This window comes from Mastomys coucha, unplaced genomic scaffold (genome assembly GCF_008632895.1).
Source record: "Mastomys coucha isolate ucsf_1 unplaced genomic scaffold, UCSF_Mcou_1 pScaffold21, whole genome shotgun sequence".
Lineage (NCBI taxonomy): Eukaryota > Metazoa > Chordata > Mammalia > Rodentia > Muridae > Mastomys > Mastomys coucha.
Genome location: NW_022196904.1, coordinates 156,924,871 through 156,933,533, shown reverse-complemented (window position 1 = coordinate 156,933,533; position 8,663 = coordinate 156,924,871).

Sequence of the window (8,663 nt, the reverse complement as noted above, 5' to 3'; positions counted from 1 at the left end):
AAAAAAAAAAAAAAAAGAAAGAAAGAAAGAAAAAAGAATCATGATGTAAATATCTGATGTGCAGGATGTCTGATATGTGAGTCCTGTGTAAGGATCGTTTGACACACACACACACACACACACACACACACACACACACACACACACACCCTCCCCCGGGCAAAGAGGTTATGACCTACAAGTTGAGAACTACCGATCTGAAGTGTACTTTACAATCTTTTTTTACAATCTTTGGCTGATGAAGGGAAGGGGCGGGATGCTTCTGTTCTTCTATACGGCTAAAACTCTTCTGGAAGGTGCGCAGTGCAATAATACCGTTTGCTTTCAGGTGGCTGGAAAAAGAAAGAATTTTCACTACAAACCCTGATGGAACCATAGAAACCCTATGGACGCTTGACCTGTTCAAAAGATACAGATAAAACCTAAAGCAAACAAAACAGAAGCGAAGCAACTGTTTCTTCTGTTTGAGCCTGGGCTGGAACAGGAAGCTGAAACTGCGGCCACTGGAACGTGGGCTACTGAGCAGCAAAAAGAACAAAACAAAGTCCCCTATAGGGACACTAATCCATTTTATGTCAAATTAAAACCACCTCACCATAGCTGGTCAAAGCAAAGCAACATCGGTTTCTTATTATGCAGGGCTTAACTCACCCAATGCTCCACTCTCCTGCTTCCCACTTTCCTCATCTCTGAGGTCCCAAAGACTCTGTCCTGAAGCCTGGACTGTTAAAGCCCCTGAACCTGAGTTCCCAGGGTCAGCCTAGGCAAGTCACAAGGAGTCAGGCTCTGTCTCACTGTTGGGGCAAAAGGGTGGGTGATGGATTCTCGGTTCACACCAACCTTCTTCGACCCAAAGTGACTTGGTGACTCTGGGCCTTCTGCACATGAAACAATGAGGGACCAGTTCATTTTTCAAATGGGTTAAGGGGGAAAAAACCAGCCTGGTTTTGGGGTTTGGCTTTTTTGTTTTTGTTTTGTTTGTTTGATTTCATTTCTATAAAGTGGTCCAAAGGCTTAGCGTAGTACAGAGAAAGGACTGTTTTTACAGGGCCATTTTGAGGATAAGTCCTCCTGTGACCACGGTGAGGCCCTTGGATGGTGGGAGGGGCAATGCACCCAGGTCAGAATCTCTTTAGCATCTTTCCACTCAGCGGCTGTCAATCATGATAAAGCTATAGCCAGGGCACGTACACATCACAGTTCTGTGGCTACGAAGAGCCACAGCGTCAAGGATTTGGGAAAGGGTCATGCAAGTGTCCTTGTGATAGTGACACTTTGGGCTTACCATGTTTTCTACCCATATAGAACTCTAAGCCTCTTGTAGTAAGAGAATCCATGCAATAGGTCAGCCAATGGAATTCCAGCACCCTTAAGACCCTGAACAGCCTTCAAGTTCTTGCCTGCTGCCAGGGAAGCCATAGCCAGAGATATCAAGCAGCCCCAAGAGAGAAAAAGAATCCTGTCTCACTGCCTAGAGAGCTGCCAGCACAGTGGCAGATTCTATATGCAGAACCATGGACATTTTGGAGTTGTTACGAAAATGACTACGACCGGCTTACTCCTATCTCCCTCCTCCCTCTCCGAATGGTTCTGAAGATAGCAATGAGGACCCCGGAGGTCTCTTCAGTGCAGTCATGTGTGTTTATGAATTGATCCTGGTTTCTGAGATACTCAGAACCGCAAGTTAGCATTCCGGCCTGTCAGGCATCACAGGGGCAGGCTTAAGAGTCTCACTTTCTATCCAGGCAAGACCTTTCAAAGCTTTGGACCCACGGAGACAAAAAATAAAACAGATTTGAGATTTGGACGGTTGTGTCCTCCTTGTAGAGAAGAAAATGGGGCATCAAAGGGAAGGGTCGCTCTCCAAGAGGCAAATGAAGGAGGAGGGTAGAGTCCTACCTCAGGCTCCAGAACAGTCAGGGATTTCAAGTCCAAAAACCGTTCCTCCAGAGAGTTAAGTCTTCCAGATGCATCTTTCTTGAATTCAGTCACAGGAGCCAGGCACAAGTAGGGATAGGTAGAGGCAGTCTACCTTTGATATCAGCAGCCCCAAGAGAGAAAAAGAATCCTGTCTCACTGCCTAGAGAGCTGCCAGCACGGTGGCAGATTGTATATGCAGAACCATAGACATTTTGGAGTTGTTACAAAAATGACTACGACCGGCTTACTCCTATCTCCCTCCTCCTGCACCATTTCCACGTTTCCCATGATTCCCAGCAAAGATGTAATATAGTGCATAATCGAGGTTTTCCAATGTGTCAGTGCTAGTAGTTGTTTGAGAATGAAACAAAACTCCATATTGGTTAAGCAAAACACAACCAAGAGATAGATCAGGCCTTCAAGTCATCTAGCTAGACTCTTGCTGGTTTTGTTTCCTTATGCTCTGTGACTGTTGGTAAGATCACAGAAACAGGTCACAGGACAGGCCTCTCTGAGAAGGTTGGCCAAAATCAGCAAATAGAAACACAGTTAATCCTGAACTACAGGGGCTAGAGAGACTGCTCAGTGGTTAAGAGCACTGGCTACTCCTACAGAGGCCAGGATTCTATTCTTAGCACCCATGTGGCAGCTTTTTGTTTGTTTGGTTTGGTTTTTTCGAGACAGGGTTTCTCTGTGTAGCCCTGCCTGTCCTGGAACTCACTCTGTAGACCAGGCTGGCCTCGAACTCAGACCATGTGGTAGCTTTTACAACCCTCTGTAAATCCTGTCTCAGGAGACTACAGTGATTTGGATATACTCACAGGTGCTAGTCACCTGAGAGACTAGTCTGTTCTTCTAGGTATACACTTTATTTATTCATGTATTTAATGCATATGTGTGCTCTGTCTTCAGACACACCGGAAGAGGCAGTCAGATCCCATGATAAGGGGTTGTGAGCCACCATTCGGTTGCTGGGCATTGAACTCAGGACCTCAAGAAGAGCAGTCAAGCACTCTTAACCACTGAGCCATCTCTCCGGTCAGGTAGGCGCTTTAAAGATGAGCAGCAGCAGATTCTCAAATGTTATGACTAGAGGTTTGTCACTTCTTCCTCACTGAAGGGCTAGCCTGGGTTTCCTAAGGCTATTCTCTGGTGGGACTAGACTTCAGTGGCTCTCTTTACAACTGGAGATCCCGAGAGGGAGGGGCTGTCCACTCTCGGTGCTGTAAATGAGAAGGCTTATGGGAAATCTGGGACATAAATTATGAGCTGACACATAGGAGCATTTCAGGGAGATATACTCCACCCAGTTCTGACGAAGAGCTCCTTAAACCTGAAGGAAATGAATAAAGAATGTGTACCCTGTTTCTTTGAAATGACCCAGACCTTTCCCCTTAGACCAAAGGAATACTAATGAATACCTAGTTTCACTCCTTCCGCTGACCCCTAGAGGGCAGCAGAACAATGAGAAATAGTAACAGTGGCCATGGCCGGCCTTTCAAGCTGTGGCTGCCTACAAGAGGGACCAGGCAGGCTCTGGTTGCTCTAGTCAGCTGCCGTCAATGTCTGCAGCATCACTCTCAGCACCCACTGCCTTCATTGCTGCAGGCTTTCCTCAGCCCAAGAGAAAACAACCTGGTTGGACGGAGGCCCATAACTGACTTGGGAGAGCACCACCATGCCTAGGTAGCTGAGCTTAGGTAAATTATTTCTTTGCTTTCTATCAAATAGAAAGAGCAACCCTGACCAGCCTTTCGAAGATTCCCCAAGAGGACTAGGTGAAGTCACTTAGAACGGTGATTAACACTGGGAGGTGTTCTCTAAGCCCTTACTCCTGTATCCCATAACACCAAGACACTTTTGGGAAATGCAGTTTCTGGGGGAAGCTGGCTTCTAATAGATTCATTTGCATTTGGAATGAACTTAGATTACCCGATGTTTCGATGTTTCAAAACAGTGCTCTCCAGAGAGGGCTTTGAGATGCTAATCTGGATAAATTGCTGTTGGGCCATGAAGACTGCCTCTAATTTTCAAGACTCTAAATATAATAAGGTATTTTTCAGGAGCAAGCCACATTAGACTTAAGTGTTTCCGGAAGATACGAAATGTACAGCAAATTGTGTGTACAGACACTACTGTATGGGAAATATGGACGAGCACCTTCAGGCTCTCTCAAAGACAGAAGACAGTATAAAGAGTTTGCTGATGGCATTGGCGGTCACCCTCCTGTGACTTTCCACACTGCTCCAGCAGCCCCAAAGAATAATCTGTCCGGTTCAGTCACTGAGAACTTGAACTGATAAGAAATCACTGGAGGAAAAAAAAAATCAAGGTCAGGATGGAGGGCTAGCCTGGGCTAGCATGCAACAGGTCCTAGAACCCACCTCCAGCACTTCAAAAGGAAAACAACATGGATGGCCAAGCTAACAGATGTAAGTAGTGGGTTCTCAACAAATCTAGCTATCTACTTTTCTCTCAACTCCGAGTGAGGGTGTTTTTGTTTTGTTTTGTTTCTGTTTTTGTAAGTTAAACACTAAGTGTTCGGAAACCACTTCCTATTTTCTCAGGGGTCTTCCAGTTCCGCTCTTCAGGATAGATAGACTGGCTACATGGACACGGAAGGGTCTGGTTGGTCCAGTGGTCAGGATGCTGCCTCCCACTTCATTGACACTGTCTTTCCCTAGGGCAGATACTAGATGTTGATACACCTTTGTGCAAAGCAGAGAAAGGCTCCTTACTCGGGCATGGAGTTATATACCGGGCATGGAGTTATATATGTATGATCCATCGCTCAGGAGACTGATACAGAGTGATGGAGAATTTGGCATAAAGTAGGCTAAGTATCAAGACTCTAGCTCAAACAGAAGGGAGGGCAAAGGAGGGTGGGGAGGCAGAGGGCAAAGGGGGATGAAGGGGGATGAGTGAAATAATAAGGGATGGAGAAAAGAAAAGGAAATAAAATTACCCCTCTCAAAACAGTGTATTTTCTTCTCTGAAAAACTTGAAAGAGACACTAATCCAGGCTCGGAGCCTCCCTTGCCCATTTAGTTGGTCTTGATGCAATACATAGGATAAAGATCTCCCTGGCAGTCTACAACAGCCCCTTAGGCAGAAGCCAAAAGAAGAAGGCAGCCAGCCAGCAGTTGCTGGGGAGGACAGAGCCCCCTGGCATCTCCTTCACGCCCAGCCCAAGTCTCCCATTCTCCCTCCTAACAGCCTTTACACATCTGCTTCCGCCATACTGGGGGGAGGGGCCGGGGGGAGGCTGAGAGTCCTCCTCTCCCCCAGCTGACTCTGCACAGACCTCTGGAGTCTTTCATCCAAATCCCAGTGTGAGTTTGAGGTCATGGTCTAAAACCACCAGGCAGCACTCTGGCCTTCTGGAGGGGTAAGTTTTCTTAACAACTGCTAAGTTTACTTTCGGTTAAGTCGGGTAGCTTTGCCTGTGGGATATATGAAACTCATGACACAGCTCAACAACGCAGCCAATTCTCACCATCCAATTAGTAAATAAACGCCATTGTAATTTAAGGACACACCACCACTCTTGCTATTTCCCCTTGACACTGAGACAGTAAGCGATACTGTGGGAACCCTGAAGCCCGCCCTGCAGAGACCATCAGCAAGAGGCGAGATTGCCTCTTCTGAGGCTGCTCTGCCCTGGAAGATTGGAATTTGGGGAGGATGCATTCGGAAGTGATTTTTCCCCCAGAGATGACAACTCTCAGTATCACATAAGAAATGAAATTGAAGCATTGATCTTATTCTTCAAATATAGGATAGCTTCAATATTAAAATTAACATATAAATTTAGCATCCATCTTCTTCCTGACTTTCTTCTGCTGAGTAAATGCACATAGAAAAGAATGAATCACTGAGACAGTGTGCAGTGAGATCAAGTTCATTTTTCAAGTCTGTCAGTTCAAATGGAGTCAGGGCCTGTTTCCTGGGCACCCAACAAATGTTTCCAAGATGCTCGCCCCTCACTGACTTTGTCCAGATGCATTCACAGGGCAAGCGGGAGGACCCCGAGAGGGGAGTCCCCGAGAAGCAAGTCCTAGGCTACCTGGCTGCTGCATCCACTCTTACCTACTGCAGTTTCTCTTCGTAAAATTTAAATATGTGAAATAACTCATTAGACGGCTTTTGGGTTTTGTTTTGTTTTTGTTTTTGTTTTTCAAGACAGGGTTTCTCGCCGGGCAGTGGTGGTGCACGCCTTTAATCCCAGCACTTGAGAGGCAGAGGAAGGTAGATTTCTGAGTTCGAGGCCAGCCTGGTCTACAAAGTGAGTTCCAGGACAGCCAGAGCTACACAGAGAAACCCTGTCTCAAAAAGCCAAAGGAACAAAAAGAGTTAATATCCCTCGATTCTTCCACTCAGCACATGTTTGAGAAGAAAAGCACCATGGGAGAAAGAGAAACCATTCTCTAACCTAGTGAATTCCTGAATTCCCTCAAGAGGGTGATGAGCATATACTGCCCCAAAAGCCAGGGATTCTGACTCACCACTCACCCCAAAATCTGCTCAGGAATTTGTCTCGGAAATGGAGCACGAGGATGCACAAGCCACTTTGAGGCAGAAGGATCACAAAACAACTAGCACACTCTCAACATCTTAGATGAAAGAACCATTTGACTATAATTAGGAGTAGGCAGAACCTCACCAGAAGGGAACAGAGAGACTGAAGTTCAATGTGAATCAGCTTCTAATCAGACCGGATAGGCATCCAGGTTAAATAGTGAGCATTGCAGGTCCACAGCCAAGCACACGGTTGCTATGTGATAGTTGGAATTTATCTGGAAGTGGGGTGATTTCCCTCGACCCCGACATCCAGATGTTTACCTACATGGGGAAGAGAAGCTGAGTGCTTGCGGGCAAGTAGACCCAGCTCGCTGGAGCTCTCCATGCTGTATGTAGCAGGATGATCCCAGAGAGAGAATCTGAGAGGTGGTGTGCCACTTTAACCAGAGGGCCCAGACTACTAGGAATGCAGAGAAAACGGAATGCAGGGACCTAGGAACCCATCATCTCCCTCTAGAGCCCAGCCCACTCTTATCCCACCAAAATATCTCTTTCTTTAAAAGATAACACAGGGTGTGAGGAGGGACCAGACTTCACCAGCTCACAAGTAAACTGTTTCACAGATATTTCTGTTTTTCCGTCCGCCATAAGAAGTCTAAGACATTGATGATACATATTGACCGATTATCTGGGACCATTCAACCCGGAGAAGTAACACCTAGAGGCAGACTTCATAACCACTTGGTTCAAACAGGAGCTTTATCACTGCTGCTTGTTTTTAAAAGGCGGGCAAACCACACGGGAATGCAAATGTCTTTTAAAATGCATTTGCCCTGGGCAGACTCAGACACTAGACATCAGGGCCATGTCACATCTTTAAGTTCAAAAGGCAAGTTATTCTCTTTCACATTCTGTAAGCAAGGAATGTTTACACAGAGCCTCAACAGCAAAATGATATTCCCTTCCAAGCACTCTGGTATGTAACTATGTCCACGAAATACACTGATGGTCCTAGCGACACAAAGAAATCTTTCTCTCTCAAAGATTGCTCATCCCAGAGGCACCCTGTGGAAATAAAAAAAAATGAGATTCTTCTTTTGAATAAAACCCTTCTCCCAGAGCCACTCTGGGCTTGAAGGAGTCTCAGGATGAACTGCGACCCTTTTCCCATCACTCAAGAGCCCCTCAAAGCTGACACTTGTCGAGGGTTGCTCCCTGCATCTCCTCGAGTAGAGGCCCTTGTGCTTTGACTATTCACTTTCCCTTCGAGACTCATAAGGTTCGTGGCATGACTGTCTGACCTGAGCAGTCCTCACCACCTCTCAGGCGTTCTGAAGAACAGGAACAGTAAGTTATGGTACAGCAAGCCCAAGAATGCTTTTCCAGAAAAGGGGTGGGGGAGGAGCCCTGAGTGCTTTGCCTTATATTAGAATCATCTGAATAGAAATGGGGGGGCCTCACACCTGTACTCTGAACGTGAGGCTGGGGGACTTCCTGGGCGACTGTGTTCTCGTACTTCGTGTACCCAGTGGGTTATTGTGTCAGGTGTCTATTGGACACACCTTGCTTCTTTTTCTCACTCACACCTGTACTCTGAACGTGAGGCTGGGGGACTTCCTGTTCTACATGTACCCAGTGGGTTTTTGTGTCAGGTCTCTATGGGACACACCTCGCTTCTTTTTCTCACTCGGCTGTACACTGTTAGCCGCTTCCCATTTTTACTGTGTTTTGCTGTTGCTGTCCAGTTTGGAGTGCTAGGGAGTGAACCAGAGCCCACACCTGCTGACCCCAGGCCCCAGGAAATGCCCAGTTTAAGACAGTTCAATGTCCCCATTGAACAGTATGTTGGTTTCAGACCCATGCATTAGTAAGGAGTTCCTGTATTTGGAGATCTTCCTTCCAACGGCAGAAAAGACATCAACCAAGATCATGTCCTTAGTTTATTTTTCTAGAGTCCTTACTTAGCATGCTACATTAACCTGACAAAGCTTAATCTTGTGTTTGCTTCGAGATACGTTTCATGCAGTTCACAGCTGGGATTGGTTTTATGTTGACATTACACGTTTCGATTCAGCCACGTGAAGAGAATGATTCTTAATGGAGTTTGTCTCTGAAAACGGTCCGAGCTTAAGTAAGAGCCCGTGCAGTCCGCTCTAGTCTGAGTGCAGTCTCTCTTTAGAATGGGAGTCATGTAACGTCCCTGCTTAGAGTCGGTTGGCAAC